Genomic DNA, 20,592 nt, shown 5'->3' on the forward strand with positions numbered 1-20,592 from the left:
GGCACAGGTCAGCCGTGGCAGAGCCATCCCTACCTGACACCTGTGCTGCTGTGCTGGCAGCAGGGCCGTGGCCTGCGTGGCCCAAGCGCACAGGTGTCCCCATTACCAGCTGCCCATGCAGCTGACACTGATTGTCACCCCTGACAGCAGCCTTGGTGGAGGGGGCGAGGAGCAAGTGGACACAGAGAGGGACACACTCCTCTCACCAGGGAACCAACAGGGCTGGAGCCCATTATCCCACTCAGCAGAAACCCACGTCCTGCCTCCCAGGAGAGCCATGCTCCAGCCCTTCCCACAGCCACCAACGCAATTACAGCACAGGGGAATAATGGTGAAGGGAAGGAGGGAGATGCACTGAGGTTAAGCAATGTTTTCCAGAGACATCTGAGAGGAGACAATGGTCACCACTACAGAGAGAGAATGCAAGGCTGGTGGGAGGGTCAGTGCCATGGAAGCAGGAGTTTTTATTTTAAAAGCATCCAGAGGATGTTCCAAGACAGATCCAGGCATCCAAGACACTTGTGTCCAACTCTGGCCTCATGGGCTGGAGAGGGACTTAAAAGGGTTTTTAAAAACAAAGAATCTGGTTTCTCCACACGTTTGCATAAACCTCTGAATATGTCTCCCCTGCCTCTGAGGAAGGAGGTCCAGTGTCATTTCCCCAGGGAGCTGGAGAGCTGCCTTCAGTTTTTAACTCGTCCCTGGTAGAAAGTGTGAGAGAGAAGGAGCCGTAACACCCATTCTCCTCCATGAAGAAAGTTTCACCCCTTGGCCCATGGGAGCCCCCCAGCTCAAAGCAGCACCATTGTCCCTTCACAACTCAAATGAGTAGGAGGACAAAGAAGCCCCAGTCCCAGGGGAGAGAGAGGGACAAGTCAAGCATGTTTGAAATGGAGACATTTGTTTTTCCTATGCTCACCTCCACCAAACACACAGCAGCAAGCAGAGGTATTGAGCTTTCCTTCCCAACTTCCTCTCCTCTGCCAAGGGCAGCAGCACAGATGTGCATGTTCTGGGGTGTCCCACATCTCTTCAGGAATGGGTATGCTCATACTTCCCCACAGGCTTCACTGAAAGCCAGGGGTACAGGCAAAACCCCCTCCAGCAGGGAGCCCAGCTATTTGGGAGTTAAAAGTGTATATTTGGCGCCATTTCCTTATGCCTTACCTTTAATTGCATATCTTTTAAAAATTCCCCATAGGGCATGCCAAAAACCTGCATGCAATATCCAACTCTCAGCATGAGACCAGACAGCCTCTGTGGCCCTGATTTTCCTCAGTTTAGGGGTATTTCAGTTGTTGTTGCCTCCACCACCCTGGACTAACCTTCCCACCCAGTGCCACTGCCAGCATGGGGGGAAAACACACCTCTGTCAGGCTTCAGTACCCTTCAGTGGGTTTTCCAGCAGGTACCTGTCTGATCTCCAGTGTGGTGTGAGGATCTTTTTTCCAAAGGAAAAAATTCATCGTGGCCAGTGTCTGGGAGTTGCTGGCTGGATCCCAGTTGGTGCTAGGGGTGGACCGGGGATAGGCCAACATAGAGCCCAGCTCAGGACCCTCTCAGAGACAGAAACTGGCATCTGCATCCTCTAGAGGGAAAAGAAAGGGTGTTGAAAATGTACATCAGGGTACAACATTTTTATTCTGCCTCCACTCTTTGATTGGTACCTGAGAACAGCAATGCCTTGGGCAGACTTGGACTAGGCTGCAGGCAAACCTGTGCCCATGAGCTCCAGGGCAGGGCAGGAAGGGCAGTGGGACTCCTGCAGCTACCACTGCCAGTGGGGCTGTGCTTAGGCACAAGTGATGATGCTCCAGTAACAGCTTCTCAGGCTTCACTGCTCTCTGAAAGCCAAAAACAAGAGCCCTTTGCAGAGTGAAGAGGCTACCCCTCTTGTCACACAGCTCAGCTCCATCCACCACCAGGGAACACACTTCCCACCATGCCTTTCCACGGAGAGAGAAGAAAAACCCCTAGAAGGCTCTTGTACATTTCCTGACTGCTGCTCCCTCTGGAAGACATTGCAACTGTATTTCCAGGCCTTGCTTACACCTCCTTGCCATCCATTCTGCTGTCCTGGAGCAGTGCTTCCCATCACTGAACACACACTTCTCCTGCCCCACACTCTGATCTCAGTGCAAAGCAGCCAGAGCTAGTGCTGTTGTATCACCATAAATCTGGTGTAACAGAAAATCAGCCCAAAGAGGTTCACATCCATTTATATGTTTGTTCAGACTGTCCAGACACAACAAGTCTGCCATGACCAAGAATGCAATAACATGGCAATAAGGCATGTATATTAATTATAACTGCAGTTTAAACATCAGCTAGTTTACATAAGAGTAATTAAAATCACAATTGACCTTTTGTAGAAACATAAGGCTATGCTTAATTCTAGCCACTAGCATTCAAGACTTTTATTTAAATGGTATTCCTAACTCATAATTATATCTTTTTTGAAAATCATTTTTATGGCAAACTGAAAATGCTTGTATCCTGTGTGTGTGAGTAAAGGAAAAGCCTGTTCTTTATACAAACACACTCATATTCTCAGGAAAATGGTCTAATATGCAACAGCAGATTTAAAAGATATATATATTTATTCTAAAACTACTTGAGTTTTCATCTGTAAAGCATTTACATTTACCCCTTATCTAAGAATGATCAAATAACATCCAGTCATGTGAGACTCTCATCTATTTACTTCTTAGTTCTTCTGTACTATTCATTGTTTCTTGCACCATTAAGAGAAATCACATTCTTTAATGCAGAACATATATTTCATATCATATCACTGCCTTTCATGATTCCAGGCACCCTGGGCTAAACCCTTCTCTCCAGCACCCTAAAAGGCAGCAGTAGCCTCAGGGGTCAGGGAGAGGCAACAAAAACATCATCTGGGAAAACTTCTGTAGGAGGAAAATGGGGAATAGTCCCCTCAGTTTTAGCCGCCTTTAAAGTCCATGGGTCATTTTGCAAGTCCTTCTCCATGCCAGGATGTCTGGCAAGAAAATAACATCGATTTTGAGGGAATGGTTTGGAGGGGTCCGCTGGAGAGCAGGAATGTTTCGCATGAGCGGGGACAGCTGGGGCAAGCCCACCATTTGCAAACGTGCCTGTGGTTATGCTTTCAATAGGTGGCACTTATGAATAATAATATGCATAATCTATCTTGTGCCCAGGCAGGAGAGAAAACATAAGTGGACAAGCCTGAAGGCATGGCCGTCTATTAAAGGTTGCTTGGGAATTCTCTGCAGAGTTAGGGCAAAACTGTGCTGCTAAACATGGCTGGGGGATTTGCATGTTTAAGAAAAGAGGACTAATTGAAAATCTCTCTCTTCTGGATGAATGATTTACATTTCTTACAGATCAAATTACAGAAGGTGAAATACAGTTTTGCCCTTTTGTTGTTTATTTGATTGCAAGCTTTCATTGCTAACTTTCTTATTTATTAAAGAGCTTCAATGCAGACTTTCAGAAAAAAGCCCAAATTCCCGAGCCATGGTAAGTACCTAAAGTCTAAACCCTGCAGAAATTCACAGTCCTGCTTTGTTCTCTGGCTATTTGTAGACATCTTGAATTAAGCACCCACAGCTCAGGATCTTAGTAATTAAATATAAAAATAATAAGAAAATTGCAAAAACTCACACTCTTCTACCTATCACTGCAAATGTAATCCAGGTCTATTCCCATCAGCAGCAAGGACTGTATACATAAGGAAAAGATATTTAAAGTAGTCCAAGAAATAATGAGGTAACCATCTTGGACTTTTCCCAGATAAATATCCATCAGAATGACCTTTATTTTTCATTTGCTTATATAATGCCTCAACTGCTTTCTTTTAAAAGAAAGAAAAGAAAATTGTATTATTTAAAAAACAAAAAAGTGTCTAATTCTGGTGAATCCACTTCCTTTGCACTGCAAACCAGCAGCCACTGTCCCGATCCCCAGGTTATTCCCATTTCCCAGGGACCATGGGAAATTACTTCTGCTCCCAGTGAGGTAACGCAGCCCAGCAAAGGGCTCCCACCAGCTCAGAAACAAGGCTGATAGGGAGCTGAGGAAGGAGCCTCAGAAAATCCAGCATTTTACCTGTGAGCCAGGGTAGAGGAGCAGATGAGGAGGAGCTCTTCCATGAGATGTCAACTTGTCTTCAGCAGGAGAAAGTCTATAGCTGGGGACACCACCAGCACGATGCTCATTAGAAATGTGATGCTGAGAGTACTTCCATCAGTACAAGATTTCTGGATATGTGCCTCAGCTGATGGCTCATTCCAGCAGTGACAGCATCCTGGCAAGCAGCAGGGACCTCTGGGGCAGGAGACCCACACTCACCACTTCTTTTATCACACCTCAAACAACCCAGCTGCAGAAGAGTATTAGAATGCTGTTATTTTAATTGAAGATGGCTGTAGGAGGAGCAGAGAACCTCATCACCTCAGTGTTAATAATAGGTATGGGGAAGGGGAGGGGGTGGCAGCAAACCATGGATAGTGGTTTTCTAAGTCTGTATACACAAGAGGGAGAGCAAAATGAAAACTGAAGAAAACAACACTCAAGTATAAAGCATCAAACACTTCAACTTTAGTACTGCTGTTGGCCAAGCAAGAAATTCTATTGGCATGGGGAGAAAACACATCTCTGGATTTTGATAAAGCTACGGGAGGTTATTTGGAGGATGAAGTCCCTGGGCCAGTTAAAAGTGGTTGTGCTCTGCTGAAATAAATTCCATCCTGGGATTTAGTACAGCAAGTTCTCCAAAGATTCCATGGTGGATGAGATGGCAGCCCAGGGGTTCCCCACACTCTACCTCTGGGTCTTCCAGGAAAGCAAAATTAAGTGCTGAGAAGAGGGGAGAATGCAAGAGGAATGCAATATCAGGCTTTCTGCTGGCTTCACGGCTGCTAATCGTCTCCATAGATGTGAACTGGGTGTAAAATGTTCCCATATCAGAGCTGTAGCTGTGCATAGGTGTAAATTACTACACAAGGTTCAAGGCAGCTCTCAGCCATGTCCAAGCTGCCTAATTAGCAGTTGTTAGTGTGGCGGAGCTATAAAGGGCTAATATTCAAATGTTATGACTGTGATGCCTCTTGCCAAAATCCATAAAGTGTTTGGAAGCTGGCTAGTGTTACTGACTAAACTCTCTCTTCCCACTCGAGCAGAGGATCAAAGGCAGCCATGCTAATTAACCTCTCCTTTTAGTGCATCTATGGTGAAAATGTAATGCTGCACCAGGGCTGCTGCCACGGCAGTGCCTGGCCCTGGCAGGAGACGCTGCAGAGCTGCAAGAGCAGAGCTTTTGCTTTCTGTCTCATACAAGGCAGCCCCCTCATTTGGGTATTGATGTTCCGGGTGGCAAAGATGAAAAACCAAATATTTTTTGTAGGACTGTTATTTTAAAACTAAGCCCTTCGACTCACACAGTCAACCTCTAAAACAAGGCCTACAGGACTGGAGAAAAGCACTCATATAACATATAGTACTTGACATTGCCTATGGCTAAATATAGGGAACAAGATGTTCTTTGTGGCCATACCAAGCTTCCTTAGTCATATATACTTTAATCTAAGCCCTGCTACAGGGAGAGATCCCTGGCCCAATTCTCCCTTCTGAGCAACAACAGCAGGGCAAGTACAACATGCATCCACTGAAGCATGGCCAACGCGACACCAAGGCTCAGCTCTGTGCAGATCAACCCAGTCAGGCAGGAGCATGCCCTTGGTGCAGCTAATTTCAGAGTTATTTTCTATGGTTAGCATCAAAGACATTTTCTACTGCGTGCACGTATGAAATTATGGCTCACTAATTTCATAAATGGCAGAGCGAAGATCTGACCTTCTTCTCCCCCAAATCCCCTGAAAATCTGTGTTGTACCCAGCCAGTACAGCCCATGGTGCAGAGACATCCCTAGCCCAGCCACAGCATCTTTTGCAGGAGAGGGCCACAGGAAAGGAGCTGTTTGAGGACCCTCACTATGGGCCCACCTTCCCCGGGGAGGTGGCCCAGGAACCCAGACAGGGCCTGTGAATCCACAGGGATTCAGTCCAACCCACCCACAATGATGTTGACACCAAATGTCCTGAACTTGAAGCCATCTGCATAAGTTGGTGCCATCATCCCTGGTTTGCCACTGGAAAAGGGACCTCCCAGAGGTAGGACAGCTTTCACCAGGTACAACAGCAGCACACCTAGGCAAAACAGCTCCATTTCTTCAATATGTGGAGCACACAACCTCCTTCAGCCAGTCAAATTCTCAGGAGAGAAGACCCTCATTTTATATCATCTTTACAACACTTTTCAAATCCCCAAAGACTCATGCTTGAAATGCATACAGTAAGTTGACTAACAGACCTGGGTTTGCCAGCTTGATCCAAGTCCACATACACAGTGAGAAACCCCTCTGAACTCCAGGTTTGGCCTCACACGAAGGTGGGTTGAGGCTGTGGTGGGGAAAAGGGCCTTGCTCACCCAGCACACTCCGCTGCCCATGGCAGCTGAGACATTTCTGATGTCAGGTTCAGCAGATGAGAGCATGTGGAGAGCTGGATGGGGCTGGAAACCTCACACAACTCTCTGAAAAAAAACCCATAAAAAGTGATTTTTCCCAGCAAAAAGAAAAAAAAGAAAAGGAAAAGAAGAAATCTCATCAAAAGCAGTAGAGCTGCTCAGCAAGATGGGCACTGGCAGAGCTGGGCTCGGTCACACTGTGTGGAAGAGAAGTCCTTGTGACTGAGAAGCAAATGGGTGTCTGCAGCACAGCATAAATTAATATGGCAGCTGCTGCTTTTTCAGGGAAATCAAACCCCAGCCACCTCCTTTCACAAACAGAAATTTCACAGATGCACTATAGGATATTTCATTACTAAATAGTTTGAATTTTCAACATGAGAAATATTACCTAGCACTAGCTGCATTATTGTTTCATAGGGGAAGGATTAACTTTCCTGGGGATCAGAAAAGAGGCATATACCACCAAAGCAAGAAAATATGATTATGTCTTTGTTTTCACAGGTCCTCATGCAGTCAGCTGCAGGTCTTGGAGATACTCTGACACAGGCCTGGAGTGTATGGCATTCCTTCATTTGCACTTCAAGTGCTCTGAACCTGGGGAAGGAATCCAGTCTCAGAGGCAGATTCTTCATCAGTTTACATCATGTAAGTGCGAGGTTATTCCTGATTTATGTTAGCATGCCTGAAAGTAGCACCTGTTCCCATGTATTTATTTATGTCATCTATAAAAGATTTATAATTCTTTTTAAAAGAGACAGAAATTATTGTCTCATTTATACCAGCATAACTCCTGAATAGCAAAACTGACTCCAGATAGTTGGAATATCTTAGGGAGTAGATCAGGCCCAGTGGCTTTATTTCTGGAGCTCTGCTCCACCTCCAAATTTTAAAAATGGTATATTCATGCTCTGAGGCAAACCTCATTTTCCAGCTCAAACATTTTATGCAATATTTTAGTAGGCTGTTTCATACTGCTGTACAGTCTCCAATTTTAAGTATTATCAATAATGTATTCTTCCACGTAACCTCTTTAACACTCACAACAGAATAAAATAAAAACACATCAACAAAAAAATTGTCTCTGCTTGGCAATGCTATGTGAATGTTAAATTTCCCATTTCACAATGCAGCCATCACTATAAACTCTGAGGGCGGATTAACGCTCTTCTGGTACTTCACTGTATCAGAACACGGATTTGCAGACAACAGCTGCAGCAAATTCCCTTGACTGAGAAGAATTACAAGTATTATCACCTAGATCATTAAACTGGGTTCATAGATTGCACAATGTCTTCAATCAATTCATCTAAGATAACTTGAAGCCAGCTGGACCCCCTCAGTGAGAACTTGACTTAATTGGCCAATAAGTGGCTGGAAAAGGTGCATGCGATTTGATAAAATTACAGACTGCAGAAGTGATTACAATTTGGAGAACCACAGAGGGTAGCCTCCAGGTCAGCCCTTTTGGAGAGGGCTAAGTTAATGTCCACTATTAAGTGCTGCTGTGAAAAATGTTGGCCCACTTGGTGCTCAGATGTAAAGTGTATCCAGGTCATTCCTCAGCTGATGGAGGGAGAGATGTGCACATTTATCACTGCTCTGGCCTCATTTCTGCCTTGGTAATAGTCGTACACTAACAACTGCTGGCAGTTTCATGGTTTTCTGGGTACCCTTCATTTTATTGGCATAACTAAAATATTATCTGAGCAAAGCAATCCATCTGCTAAAGAAAAACACTTTCCTTCAATTATGTCCCCCGAGTCTTTTCTTAAGAAAGGTTAAAGCACCAGGAAGTTGAAAAATATACATTAGTTTGTTTTCATTTTTTCCAATCTACTGCAAATATGCTTGCTTGTTACTGGGTAAGTGGTAGGTCTACATATTTACCACCACAAAATGTTAGAGAATATGCCTAGCTTTAAGAAAAGGGTCAACTCACAATATCAAATTAGCATTTAAGTACAAAGCATTATTTAAAAGCAATTACCTATCTTCCTCTTCCTGCACCCCCACAAAAAAAAAAGATAGAGAAGATTGCATAAGTAATTTCTCCATGATTTTATATTTAATAATGAAATAGATTAGGTCATTTGCAGTAAAGCAATATTTTTTAAAATGGACTTAGAGAGTGCAAAGAAACCACTGCATTACCCAATTGTGTTAAACATCATGGAAAAACAGAGCTTGATCCTGCGTGAGCTCAGCAGGCAGGGCTCCCATTGACCTTGGCAAGGGGCTACCACACGCGGGTGCCTCCCAGGCATTAACCCTTTTGTTAGACCCCACCCCAAGTCGGGGCTTGCAATCACTTCTGCACCGACAGAGTGTACCTGCTGTGATTCCATGTTGCTGAGGCTGCATATTTTTCATGGATTGGATAATTTTCACGGGTTTTGTTTTGTTATTTTTAAATCCCTACCTTTTACAGAGCTAGCTCCAAGACTCAAATATCTAATGCAGATATTCAGAAGTAGCTTGGTCTCATTTCAAGGATTTTTTTGCTGATGGCTAAGTTGTTATAATAGTAAATGGTGTAACATACAATCAAAAGCCTAGGGGTTGCATAGTTAGATGCACACAAAACACAAATTAATGAAGAGTGGAAGCACAAGTTACATCTTACCATTAAACAGGGAAAGGTGGTACTCTGACACAGTGATTTTAGGCTGCAAGTATTAGGTCAGAAAATAATTCTACTTAAAAATAAAAGGTACAAAATGCATACTTTCTTAAAATGCTTTCCTTTCATAAGTCAGAACTGTCAGAATCCAGTTTTATCTCACCCATAGACAGAAATTAAGCTGTCATTTGGTTGCTGGATGTCCTACCATGTAACAGATGTTTCTTCCCAAGTAACCACTCAGATCCCATCGCACCAAGCCACAAAGCACAGTCACCCAGGGCACAGGTTAAGGTAGGCTCAGTGGAGAACTGCTCTGCAGTTTTGGAAAAAAAAAACATTTATTTGAGGGAGCTTTCTTAAGAAAGGAAGTTCAGGTTTAGTCTTTCCCTAACTGTGGGGAGAAAATGCACATTTCCAAATTTTTCTGGTGAAAGCAATCCACTTTGGTCACGTAAAAATGGCCTTTCATTTCAAAATGTAAGGTAGAGAGTCATAAGACAATTGAAAAAGGGTCAAAACAAAGCAGGATGTCTCCAGACTGTCCAGATGACCACGTGGCAGTCCCTCCACCCCCACCCCAGTTTTTAATCCTCCCAGAATTTTGCAGAATAGACTGATTTTAGCCTGAGGCTTTTTGGGATTTGTGACCCTGTCCTGTCCACTTGGAAGTACGACTTGGTGGAACCAAGCTGTGTGGCCGGGATGGGGACTGGCCACAGCTTCTGCTGTTCTCTGGGATCTCCTTCCCCCATAATGAGTCTTGTCTTTCCCTTGCCCATGCCAATGTGCCTGCTCCCTTCTACATTCAGGACACCTCTGCATTCCAAAACTCTGTGTGAAAACATGGTGCCCATCATAGGCACATGGATGTTTCAGCTCCTGGTCCTGTCTCTTCAGTCAGGTGTTTCAGTTAAATGGGTAACACTCTGTTCTGATGTCTTTGGTGCTAGAAAACAGATTCTGCTTTCTTGCTGTTTTAAACAGGAGAGTAGGAGGGCTTTAGTTGCACTGGGTATCCACACTCAGTCTGTGCACTAGCACAGGCAAAGCACTCTCCCACTTAGCTCTCCAGTAGCCTTGCTGGTTAAACCCTGATGTGAAAAGCCGTCTCTAGGCAAATTTCAGCATTTTGAGTACTGTCCTCACTTGGCAGAAGGATGCTGCCTGCCAAGATTTACCTTTTAATGTAGAATGGAGACCCGGAGGGCTGCTTGTCCTCTGCTCCCAGCTCTGCAAGAGTGGCCCTGCATGGCCAGGGTCAAACTGAAACTGTGTGACTTCAGTGCCACTGTGCACTCGGTGCGACCTTGAATGCAATGTCTCCATCCACCAGCAAGTGACCAGCCAGGCCTGCCACCTACCATGGGAGAAAAAGGGAAACTAATTGAGTTGTACACGACTTAATCACATTAGCCTCCCTAGTGCTGCCATTTCCCCACAAGCTCGTGCCATGTTTGTGGCTACTGGTGCTCCCACACACCCTGGGGCACCAGGTTTCAGACACTCATTGAACTGTCGCTTGCAAATTTAGAAATCTATTTTTAAAGCAAACTAAGCAAACAATGGTGCTTTCTCTGCCTGTCAAAAAGATCATTAAAGAAACAGTTGCTGGCGGGGATTTCAGTGGCAAACAGGCCAGGCTTGGCAGGGCAGGACCTTTGCTCCAGCTCACTGCTTTCGTGCTGAACTGAAGCGACGGTCCTTGATAGCCCATCACACCACTGCCTCTTCATGAGGAACCACCACAACCAGCAGATCAGCATGGGCTGATCCAGCAGTCCCCAGAAAAACCACCCAAGATTTTCACCTTTACAGGGAAAAGCCCTCCAGGTCAGTTCTGTCACCCCAGAAGGAGAGGGTGAAGCCCTTGCCCACTATGACATTTTGCTACCACCTGGGACATGCTTGGTCTTCTCTCTTTGTGTGCAGACTGGAGCCCTGCAGCCTCACTGCCGCAGCTCTAGCATCAAGCTTTGGAGGACTCACCATTTTCCTGAGGTAGCTCTGGCCCCCAGAACCACTTGACCACCTGAGGATGGCAGCCTCACTGAACTCTGGGTCTGTGTGACCATGAGCAAAATCTCAAGAGCCGATGATAAAAGACATGAACAAGCACCTTTAAGACATTAAGATATTTAAGATCATCTCACTTCTCTGCTCCAGACTTTCAATGATTAAGGACTGCAATGCTGACTACCCACTGCCTACAGCTATGGCATCACCCATCTCTACTCAGGCTAACACGGTGAGTTACACGTGCCCCTTTTTGGGTGCCTCCACAGCGCCATCTCTCAGCCTGGAGATGCCGGAAGCCAGGGCAGCAGGACCACTGCCTGCTCCCACACAAGGGGCTGCAGCTGTTGGGTTTGAAGCCAAGCAGGGACCAGCAAGGCAGGGAGCCCTTCCTGGCACTGCAGAGAGTGGTTAGAGGAGGGAGACAGAGGAGCCCACAACTGCCTAGAAGTTGCATTCTCTCTAGTGCTGTTGGGTTGCTCCAGCTGCCCAGCCCAGCATTTTCCATTTGGTTGCAGCAATCACTGCAGTGTAGCATCCAGCAGAGACGAGACACTGCTGAGATCCCTATGCCAAACTAGAGGACAGGGAGTCAGAACAGACAGATCCTATGGCTGAGCTACCAATAAGGAAGTATTTCATCTACCCTGCATGTAAGGGCCAGACCCACATACTTTACTCAACCCAAACAATGGAAGTACCTGGACCCACACCAGCATATTCCAAACACACTGCACCCCATCAGCATCTTTGAGGGATCTATTAGTTTTAACTATCACTAGGCACAGAAGTAACTGAGATAATCTTTCCTTCCATTTTTCAGCACTAAGGAGGTGGTGTAGAGAGGAGGCTATTTGTGGAGGAGAAAAGTCTATTTTTTGTTTACTTTGAAAAAGCCTAGTATTGACTTCCATTTATCTTCCAATAAGTCCTTGTCCACTGCAGCTCTGAATATAATCTGTTCCAAGGGCAGGTGCTCCTTAATGAGAGCTGAAATTTCCAGGGTTTTTTACTCCATTCATTAAAAGGGAAAGAGAAGGAGAGAAAAAAGGAAGAGAGTTAGAAAATGGCATGAAAGCATATTATCAGTAAATTGTTTCCACTGTGTTTGTGACTCTTCTTAATGTTTTATGAATATGCTAAAAAATTTGCTCAGGCATTTTTCCTTGGGCACTCTAGTTAATTACTTATTCAGAGAGCTTCTACTCTGTTCCTTGCAAAATGTGTTGTGCATTAATTCTGATTATGTACAAAAACCCACCTGCAAGGAAAAACTCTGAATCAGTAATGCTGATAAAATGAGCAGCTCTCCTGGGGCTTTACTGAGAAACAGGATACTGGACAGAATTAAAATCTTGTAGCTAAGGCTATTCATAATGTCATTAACATAAAGGCAATTAAATGAGTTTTTAACCTACAACCCTTTATTGTTATTAATGAACATTAGAAAAACGCAGGAGATAAAATTGGTAATTATCTCTGCACCAAGCTATGCAATAATGTGTTTAAATATAAAAAGAAAACAAATGATTATTGTTAGTATTTTCAGTAGCAGAAGCCCCAAGGAGCAGCTCAGTCACATTTAATCACATGGTACTACACCAAGAGGGTTAATTAAACGAGGGCTTTACCTTCAGCATGCTTGGTTATTCTGTTTAATATGGAATCAACAAACAGAAACGCCAATCTGCAAAATATTCCAAGCAGTGCCTTTATCATCAGGTGAGCCACCTCTACAAAAACCAACAGGGCTTTCGTTCCCTCCAGGACAAGGAGCTGCAGTCCTCTAGTCAAGTTTTTATTGTCCCGTGGTTTTAAAAAAACAATTCCTGAAACAACTATATAAATCCTGGTTCGTAGCCCTGGTTCAAGCTTACCACTTTGTAAAAAAAGAATTTGGGGATTCAAAAAAGATGAACATTTGACAGGAGATGGTAGATACACTTGCAGCACTACAGTGCAGTGAAAGGACCTCCAGTTCCATTTTTTTATGCAAACTATTGTACCTTCTACTTAAGCAGTCATAAATTAGAATATCTTCTAAAGGGGAAATACACTAAAGCTCAGTGAAATAGCCTGTATCTAGACTTGAACTTAATAATTTGATTAAAGTTTTATGATTTAAATATCCAGATTAACTTTAGCATCTCTCTTTTATAATAGTTTTTTTAATGTATTTGCATTGTTTTGGGGGTCCAGAAATCTGTTTTCGGGGCAATATGTAGCTAAACAAAAGACAGGTAATAATTTTGTCTTCCATGTCAGCAGACAAAGCTTTCCTAAGGAATTCATGCCTCCAGACAGAGGTTGGGAGGGAGGAGCTGAAGGCACTTACAACCTGCACAGGATCCAGCCCTGGTTTCATGGAGCAGCATGTGTTACTGCTGCAAGACCTCCACGTCCAGGTGCTGCAAGGAGCTGCCCTGTCCAACATCCCTGTGCCGCCTGCATCCAGGGGTTGGATCTGTGGAGAACCCTTCCCAGCAGCAGGAAGGAGGATGCAGGAGTGAAGGAGAAACAAAAGAAAGAAAACTCAAATGGTGGTTGGCCGATGTGCTGAACACAGGGATAACTGAGTGCATTACACCAGCAAGGGCTGCATACATGGATGCAATGGAGGCCTGATTAAAATACAGCTATACAGCTACTTTTTCCCTAGAAGATATTCTTTCTGGAACTGCTGAAGAGAAGTGAGAAAGTGTAAAGGATTTAGTCAAGAGGAAAAATGACCAAGGTGCTCCCTTGCTATTTGGGAAATCTGACTGGTGAGACAGCAGAGGAAGCATTAAGAAAAGGCAAATATCTAAATGGTGAACAATTAGCAGCACAGTTTACAACAGCAGATACTATCAGATAAACCAGCTGCTTCTTTTAACACACGCAGCAAGAAAGTAGATAACCTGGCAGCTCAGACATCTGAAAGAGCCTGCAAAACCTCCCTTCCACAGGGAGTGATGGCAAAGCTCAGAGTAGGATCTCACAAGAAGCAGAATCACTGACCAGGCTTAGACAGGACTCGAGCCTAAGGAAAAAGCCAGATGCACCAAGAATATAGGAGTAGAGGGGGAGATAGAGGAGGAAGCATCAGAAGTAGTGTTTTGAAATTTAAAACTCAGATGGGACCTATCGAGGGTTGTTAGCTGGAAGGGTGCAGAGCCCAAAGCTGGAAGGGAAAAGCTGCTTCATGGAGTCAGGCAACTGGAATGGGGCAGACACACTCAAAGGTATTTTTGATGTTAACTGTTAAGCTGCTCCCAAGCCCTTTTTAAACACACACAGCCTTCTCCACCACCACCTGCATTGACAACAATGTGTGGGATCACTGGCACCAACACACTGTGCTGTTAAACAGCAAGCCATGGACAAAGGTGGTATTATAACCAACAACTGCTTCAGACAACTTAACAGCTCTAAATACCTGAAAGGTTTTCCCCAACAACTGCAGATTTCTCTTCCTCCTGATGTGGAAGCTGATTTCACTTGCTTGTGTAAGCCTGCTATTCACTGGTGTAATAAGAAAAGGCCCAGGCTATTCAAGTGCTGTGCAGATGCAGAAATGATGTGCATACTAACCAGCTCCTCTGAGTCAAATAAGCATAGCAGGTTTAGTTTCTTTTGAACTGGGAGATGTTGTAGGAAGCCACTAAGCTAGGTGAGCTGTGGCAGAGGAGCTGTGGTAGAGGTGAGATGGCCTCCAGTGCTTTGTGTGAGAGCATGCAGCCCTGGCAGTGACACACAGTGGCACCAGGGACAAGCACAGTGTCACTTTTGTCCCCAAGACACCACATGGGCAGTGCTGCTAACACACAGTCGTGTCTTACACATCCCATCACCTGGCAGCCTGTGAGCATACAACAAAGGGCCACCACACTGGAGCTCTTCTCTCTCTATCCAGGAAGCTGGGTTTGAGTGCTCTCTGTTTTTATGTTCACATCAGATTTTTCTGTGAAAAATAGACAGATAGCTAAGCAGAAACACACTCTGATTGTTCCTTTTGGGCATCCTTTTCTAGTATTTTAATTTTAGATCACCAGTTCATGACTTGCTTCTAAACTTTACCAGCTTCCCTTTGCCAAGACAAGAATCCTGGGCATTTTTCCTTACCCAGACCAAGCCAATGCTCATTTTCATTGAAAGCTGCTTGAGACAGGACCACACTGTGCCATCCTGCTCCAGCCCCACGGGTCTCTGCACCCTCATGCTGGGAGGAGGCAGCATACACATGTGACACATGGCAGATCAGCAGAACTACCACCCTTCACCTGTACATTAAAGAAAACACAAATTAAATATGGTGAGGACAAGATTTGAAGACAAATGAAGACAAATTTCATTACCTATACCTTGGGGGAGTTTAAAATTGCTGCAACCTCTTGTTGTTTTGGACATCTTCATCCAAGGCAGTCATCCAACACAGCAGTGATCCAAAAATGCAGTGACATCCCAAGAAGGAAAGGAACAGTGTGAAGTGTCCCCAAGTTTCTGACATCAGCAACACCCAGGTCAGTACAAGCATTCCTGCTCTGCTCAGATGAAACTCATAAACCTGGGAATAACCTGCTCACTGTGGGGATCAGCTCACTGGAGCCATCCACCAGGGCATCTGGTCACAGTTACCACAGTGAAGGGAGCACACAAGAAATCAGTCTATTCCAGCATAACAAATCCTATCTTCTTTATAAGCTAAGGCTTGAAAGAACTACCAAGCCTATCCTATTTATAGTATTTTAGTGCATAAATTACACTCTTGCTACTTTTTTTTGCCACCTATCAAGTGTTTACAGTGACAATAGCCTGTTGTCTGTCATTCAGAGGGCTGGCACCTGTCTGGATAATAGCTTGACTCAATATTCCTGAAGTACTAGATTTCTGTAAGAGAAGAAAAATCAATAACTGTGACAAGTGCTATCCATTAGAGCCCAAGAGCAGAGAGCAAACGATTACACAATGTCATTTGTTTAATACAAGACTGTAAATGAAAACTCTATCAATTGATCTTTGGAGGATAAAACATCCTTTCAAAGGCAAGATGACCATGGACCAGATCTACTTGACTTCCCAGGGCCAAAACGGTCAATACCAGCTGAAGGTCAGGATTCCCATTCTCTCAGTTGATGGTTCCCTTTGAGATCAATAGTTTCTACTACATACAGATCATGGCAACAGCAGCCATCAGTACCAGCTCCCCATTCCAGGGCAGAGCCAGAAATGTATTTTTCTGCACAGCTCTTCTTTCTCTTCATTGAGTTTCCCAGAGCAGAGCAACACATGCATACAAAATACATCATATATATTGAGATCTCCATTTCAATATTTATAATATATGCTTATACTCAACATAACAGCATTTCTAAGCACTCAGTGAATATGGACAGTGGAGGTAAGGAAATTTGGTTGGCTTCAAGAGCACGGCCATCCTCTGCTCCCCAGCTCCCTTCCCACCCCTGGTCTCTTTCATTGTTTGGCTTTATGGCCTTGTGCCACTTGGGCTGATGTTTCACTTCTAAATGGCATTTCAGCTTTGGCCCCCCTCACTGCCCAGCACCCTCTCCCGGATTAGCTCTTGGGTGCCATATGGTACAAATGGCCTGCCACACACTCGCTCAGTCAGCGTTTAAAAACCTGCCAAAATGCTGCCTCTGCTGGCAGCCTGCCTGGTGGCTCTGTGGGCTGCGAAGGGAGCATGACGCTGCCTGGAAATAATTGAGATGGGGCTCTGCCAGGTCGCACGCAGCAGCCCTGGGAGCAGCGCTCCCCTCTCCCGTCCACTCTCCCATGGCATGGTCAGACATTCCTGCACACGAATCCCCTTTGCCATTGCACCACTGCCCCAGCTGCCTTGCTGATGCAGTGAAAAACAGCACTTGTTTCTTCTGGCTGTCTTCTGCTTCATTCAGAGTATGGGCTCAGGAGAGTAGCACACAGGTACTATGGGCTGCTCCCCAGACAGTGCCACAGGGAGCTGTCCCCAATTCCTGGCTACAGTGGGGCATCCAACTTTGCAAGGATAGCTACCGACTGGGATGTGGAGGAAAGGCAGGGCAGCAGGACCATTGGGAACTTGCTGAGGTTTCCTCACCTTGCCATAAAGTCCTTTCCTAAAGCATGTATATTCCTCTTCTCACAGTGGCATATGCATGTCCTTAGCTGCTTGCAGGAGGGTTGATCAGCCCAAGAACATCACCACCAGAGACTTGGTCTGGAGAATCTGAAGAGAAGTGAGCCTTGTGGAAACGCAGTAGAATATTGGCCCCTGGTCTTAGGGAAGAAAAAAATTGCATGAAAAACAGTTGGCTACAGCAGCAGACCTCTTCAGTGTCTCTCCAACAACACAGACATTTTTCCCCCCTTCTCCAGCTGTCTTGCAGCCTGACCAAGCCTCTTGCTTTCCCTCATCCTTCAGGAGTTCCAACTCTACTTTCTCCTCTACCAATCTGATCTGATTTTTGCTTAACTTTTTTCCCTCCAAGAAAGGAGACTTTCCATCTTCTTGTTATACTAGAAGCAGATTCATTCAAATGTCTGGATCATCTCATATCAAACATCATCTTTTGGTTTTGAGCCCTATTAGATCTGTATCAGATTTTGTTTCCAGGTTTTGGCTGAGAGCTTCCCATGGGCCGCTCCAGCTGTAGGGCTTTTCCCTATCAGTGGTCCCCCCCATCCAAAATCTTGCTGATAGTGGTGTGAAATTATTTTCCTCCAATGACCTTTCACAAAAAATGCAATAATCATGGAATAGTCTGCGTTGGAAGGGACCCAGAAGGATCATCAACTCTTAAGTGAATGGCCCATGCTAAGTACCCACACCAGAACAGGTGACCTACCATCCTGCCCAGGAGCCATGCAGTGGCCATAGCACAGGTGGGCAGTGTGCCAGAAGCTGGTGGCAAGGCTCAGAGGAGGAGCACTTGGAGCACATTGGGTCCACCAAGACCCAGGACCCACCAACTTCCTGAGCAGCAGAAACTGTGGATATGCCCAGCAGCACCTGGAAAAGGTCCTGCCATGGAAAACCTGAGAGAGGAAAGAAATTACGTTGGCTGGACCACTCACCTAAAATCCAATCATCCATCTCCTTGGGGCCACCTGTGAAGTGAGGTGCCTCAAGTATCTGCAAACTACTGATAACAAAGGGTCAGGCATCCAGCTTCACTTACAGCAGAAGAGGAGAAAACTTGCAACTCCTCTGTCACTTTCTATTGGGCAAATAGGTCAGCAGCTTCTAGGATGATGTTGCTCCTTAAAATACATCATTTTGTGTATTTGTTACTCTTCAACTCCAGAAAACCTCCAATAGAGCATTGAACTTGCAGGAGCCTTCATTCTTCCTAGATTGGACTTCAAAGCTGCAACATTACCTATATGTCTTTGTGCGTTATTTAGCTCTTGTTAGACTAAGCTTTGCCCTTCAGTCGCAGTGGGGAGTGGGTAGAAGAAAGGCAATATTAGAATAAAAAAACCAAAACCATAAAAGGAAATGCAGGATGAAAATCCCTTTGAAAATGACTGGTGGCTACATTGGTAATTGCTCTGCAGTGGTGAAGAAAGTAGCAAAATGCCACAGTTCCAACGTATTCTGGTGAAGTATTTGTATGATGTGCCTACACAAAGCTTCAGATGAAACAGTCTCTTTATAAGCTTTTGATAGCTAGGAGGGAAGTGGCTTTGCCATTACCTCTGTTTGTGAAATGAAAGCAATGCTGAGTCTTGGTGTTCCTGGATGGAGGTGCTGATCATCACAGTGACAGCCAAACTAGCTTTGCTTGTTTGTTGTTTACCTTATGCTAAGGGAAAGGAACACCTTTGTTGTCACTGTATCCTGTGATGTGGTAAAACACAATCCAGGCCCAGTGTGCAGAAGAATTTCAAGCCAGCAATATTTATTATCCAAGCACAGACAGCATATATTGCTGCTTTGCTGTCAGCGCTGCTTGCAGTGCTTTAGTGAAAATAAAAGGACATTTGTATCTTGAGTGCCACAATATGCTGTGACAACATGAGTATTGCAAGGGCTGTAATACAGTTTGGTATCTTACCACACACATGGAGTTGAGAAGGAAGGTTCCACCACAGTTGCCTGGAAAGGCTCAAAGTGCATGAAGGAAACCCTTACAAGTGACACTTGTAACCTTCTGCTGTAAGAGAAGTGAGCCCATGTCCGAATGCTGCCCTGGACCTTCCCGCTGCTGCCAGCAAGGAGCTGCTGTTCCTGGGAAGCCTCACTGCTGGCACAGGCAGCTGGGGTGCATTTGAGTGGAATTTGGCCAGCACATGAAGCTCACTAAGAAACACCAGGAGCCTGGTATTTCACATGCTGAACAACTTTTTAACTGGATAAAGGATCCTAGGTGAACAGCACAGCCTGAAACAGTCTGAGGAGATTAAGACCTTTCACAAGCAATCAGCTCTACCTAGCAGGTTTCTAGGGTCTCTTATACGTGCTGCAGCATAAGATCCTCCATTTTTCGGAAATAAGCCAAGAAATTAAAAATACACAACTGCTGGACCAAGCAGCTTTAAGAATCACACAGGTTCACTGCAGTTTCCCGGCCTTTAACATGACGACTTATCTACCAAATAGTTACCCTCTCACACAGTTCAAAACACATGAAATTCCCCATCAAACTCAGCAGTTGTTTTAAAACTGGTCCTATGTTCACAGTGGGAACTTGCAAAGAAAGAAGAAAAAAACCCACCTGATACATGTCTTCTTTCTTTAGCTTCTGATCTTGAGCCTGAGGAAGACGTGAACACAACTGTACTTGGGAATAAGTCCCTGGCAAGGCAAGGGAAAGCATTTGTGTGTTAATATTACATAATTTACCCTCACCACAACCTCTGTGTCAAAGCCATCTCCCCTGCATGTGGCTGGCCACGCCTTCTGCATGGGCAGTGCTGACACAGGAGCGTGGCTCCTGCTCTGCTTCCTGAAATCACAGAACTCCAAGTCCAAGGACATTTATAAGGGAAATATGGCAGAAACACAGGTAGCAGCTGCAGGGTCCCAGACTCTCTGGGGCTCACCATCAACTTTGTGGCATTTTTCCCCATTTAAGATTAAGATGTTCCTCCCTGTTGCGGGGCAGAGTACTGGCATGCACAAGTGACAGAAATGTCTTCAAAGCAGGCACTACCCAGCTTTCATTCTCAAACCTGCAGTCCCTCAACCCCTGCTTGTGAGAGGCAGATGTGCCCACAGTCACCTTTAAGCCCCCACTCGGTGACCTGACTTCAATACTTTTCAGAAATTGTAAAACATACCCTTGCAGATCCCTTGGCTAACGGGCTTGTAGAGAAGGGAAGTTGGATCAGAGCTGTCTCCTCCCACAGAGCAGTCGTCAGAGCTTCAGACTCCTGAAAGCTGAGAAGAAAGGGGATTCACATTTAAAAAGACCAAGTCACTTCAGCTACTACTAGTTTATTGATTCCTAAATCAATAA

The 20,592-nt window shown here is 45.0% G+C and overlaps 1 long non-coding RNA gene across 1 annotated transcript; it reads right to left on the bottom strand.

Moving 5' to 3' along the window:
* Positions 1 to 1,263: 1,263 nt before the first annotated feature.
* Positions 1,264 to 19,992, bottom strand: LOC120410357. Its single transcript, XR_005602433.1, has 5 exons — positions 19,849 to 19,992; positions 17,229 to 17,407; positions 10,315 to 10,493; positions 4,093 to 4,366; positions 1,264 to 1,588 (listed from the first exon to the last, which is right to left on the bottom strand). It is a non-coding gene; the product is annotated as an uncharacterized LOC120410357 (long non-coding RNA).
* Positions 19,993 to 20,592: the final 600 nt, after the last annotated feature.

Source organism: Corvus cornix, chromosome 8 (assembly GCF_000738735.6).
Source record: "Corvus cornix cornix isolate S_Up_H32 chromosome 8, ASM73873v5, whole genome shotgun sequence".
Taxonomy (NCBI): domain Eukaryota; kingdom Metazoa; phylum Chordata; class Aves; order Passeriformes; family Corvidae; genus Corvus; species Corvus cornix.